The following is a 2,934-nucleotide window of genomic DNA, read 5'->3' on the forward strand; positions in this document are numbered from 1 at the left end:
GTATAACCAGGGATATTTTCTGCCTCAATTCGCTTGTTTCAACCAATTCTCTGAGCCATCTAGATTTCCTGGTGGACACAGAAACATTCGTTTCTATTCAGAATAAACTTTCTACAGGAATTATCTACTGTCCATTTGTGGTTGAGGTCATTTATTATAATGTATTTTATATTTTAAAACTAAATTTTGTCTTCCATTCATTCGGGGGAATTTCATTTATTTTCTTAAGGATCGATGCATATTAAAACCCTCTGTGTGAAACCATCCAGCTTTGAAACAAGTAATAGCTATCACTCGCAGGTTGACTTCTTTTTGCCAGGTGCTATGCAAGCTACTGTATCTATAAAATCTCATATCTTCACAGCAGTCTTAGATGGCTGACTTTATAGATGTAGAAACTGATTCCTAGGTGTCAAGTGTTTGTTACTGGTTTTCCTTCCAAGACTGGTGGCCAATGGGTGACTTGGAAGAAGACAAAACCCAATGTAGCTTATTTATCGACTTGAGGATTTTTATAAACCTGGAGAAATTGGTCATTTATTTTGATGACATAGACTTTACCTTCCTGTACCAGACATTTGTCTTACATGGCTCCCCAGTGTCTGAATCCCCCGTCCCTTTCCTTATCGGCACTGCCAGCATCCTTTTGAGAAAATTCCCCACTGAGTGTAGTTTTGACAAGAAAGCAATTCCAGCTGACTCACTCCTACTTCATACACTGAGAGTGGCAGATTCTTCTTCAAGCATCCTTGGCACAGCCAGGTGTCTAAACTTACTCAACCAGATGCTCATTCCTGGGATGCTGATTCAACAGTGAAGAACAGATTAATCAAGGTGCAGAATAGAACAGAGGTCAGACTGTTTCTGAAAAATGCCTTTGGCTGCAACTTTGCCCGCCATCTCCCAAAGGATCCCTGGTTCCTGTCCATTCTCCTAGCTCAACCCTCCAGTCCCCCATCTATTATGTCATTCTGACATCGTCACAATAAATTTGCATTTACTGAGATAGGCAGGGTTGTTTCTATGCTTGTAACCAATACCCTAGACTGGAGGAATTAAATGTATACGTTATGGGTTGAATTGTGTCCCCCCACCCTGCAAAGGATTATTTGAAGTCCTAATCCCCAGTACCTGTGAATGTGACTTATTTTTGGAAATAAGATCTTTGCAGATGTAATCAAGATAAGTTGAAGTCATACTGGAGTACGGTGGGCCTTTAATCCTATAAGACTGATGGATGTCCTTATAGGAAGAAGAGAGAGGCACACAAGGAGACCACCATGTGAAGACACAGACACATGGGTAAGAACGCCATTGACGTGCTCCAGCTGCAAACCAAGGAACCCCAAGGAATGCAAACAAACCATGAGAAGATAGGAAGAGCCAAGGAAGGATCCTCCGCTGCAGGTTTCAGAGGCAGCATGGCCCTGGCAACATCTTAATTTCAGATTTCTAGCTTCTAGCATTGTGAGATACAAATTTCTGTTGTTTTAAACCATGCAAGTTTGTGGCACTTTGTTATGGCAGTCCTAGGAAATATCTAATTTAAATTATTCCTAAAAATGGTGGACTAACAGGTACCAAACTATGCTNCATCATCATCAGTCAGTTCTCATCTGAAGTACAACAAACAATTAGGTAAAGCTGGACTCAGTGTCATCAGGGACATTACAACTGAGGTAGGAATATTTCTCTTTGTACTAAACACAGAAGCCAAAATTTTACTTAAAATTAATTTTCTACTGTATGTCTAAAGTCCTTTAATCCATGGGAAACTGTTATCAGATTCTGACGGAGTTAAGCTTTAGCCATTTATTAAGTTGCCTATGAATGCAGAATAGTTTGAGGAAGATTTCCTGATATTTTTGCTCATCTCCCTAAAAAGACAGGAGACCCTTATGGGTCTTCAAAACAGACTAAATCTTCTGGATGTGGAGTCAGCATCCATTTGAATTTCCTTCTATGAAGCCCCTGTATTAAAGAGGCTGGAAGGTTAAAACACACGTTTCTCAGGGTCCCTGGCAGGTCAGGGCTAGATGTGATGTGCATCCCATCAGGAAGAGAGTCTCATGTGAGGAATGAGGATGGAGGTGTCTGTGGCTGATGGGATCCACATTCAAGTATCTGGTCACACCAGCTTCCTGCGTTTGAAGCTGTTGTATTGACATCAGTGGTGGCAATAGGCACAGCTGCTTCCTGAGCTCTGGATCTTAGCTACAGTAGTGTTCACCTGAACCAACTCCTCTAGGTCTTTAAAAGATTTTATAACCTCTTAGTTCCACATATTAAATCACTTTTTGATTAAAATATCTAGAGTGATTTCCATTTCCTAAATGGAACTCTAACTGGTACACCAAGTCACATCAAGATTCTAAAGTTAAGTCAGTTTTTTACTAATCAGAATTTTATCTGATAACATTTTTGTTAACTAAAATTTCCAATCTGTTTACTCTGCTACTTGATTCTCATTTCAGGCATCCTCACCAAAGCAGGTGCTTATTTGGTGTTTGTTAAATGAATAAATATTATGAGCTTATCCGTTGGGTTACGTAATGCATAAAAATATAACTCATTCCTGCTGACATAAGCCCAGCTTTCAAATCAGTCTAATACAATATTCATCAAGTTATTCAGATGCTTATAATCAATTTTAAATCCTTTTGAAGTTTATATAATCATGCATATAATAGCTTATAGCTTAAATGGGAAATTTAAATGCCAATATTACCACAGGTGCAGCCAAAACTTTATTCAATGAATACCTAGTTGTGGAATCTAGATCCTGTTAGTTATTTCTCAAGGATATTTAGTTAAAGCAAATGACCTTCATTAAACTCATTTTTCATCAGAATCTAAAAATACCAAATTACCAATTCAGGAAGAATTTCACTTACATCTATAATCAAGGCATCAGCATTAAATTATTCATTGATT

The sequence above is a fragment of the Galeopterus variegatus genome, unplaced genomic scaffold (assembly GCF_000696425.1).
Source record: "Galeopterus variegatus unplaced genomic scaffold, G_variegatus-3.0.2 Scaffold88, whole genome shotgun sequence".
Classification (NCBI taxonomy): Eukaryota; Metazoa; Chordata; class Mammalia; order Dermoptera; family Cynocephalidae; genus Galeopterus; species Galeopterus variegatus.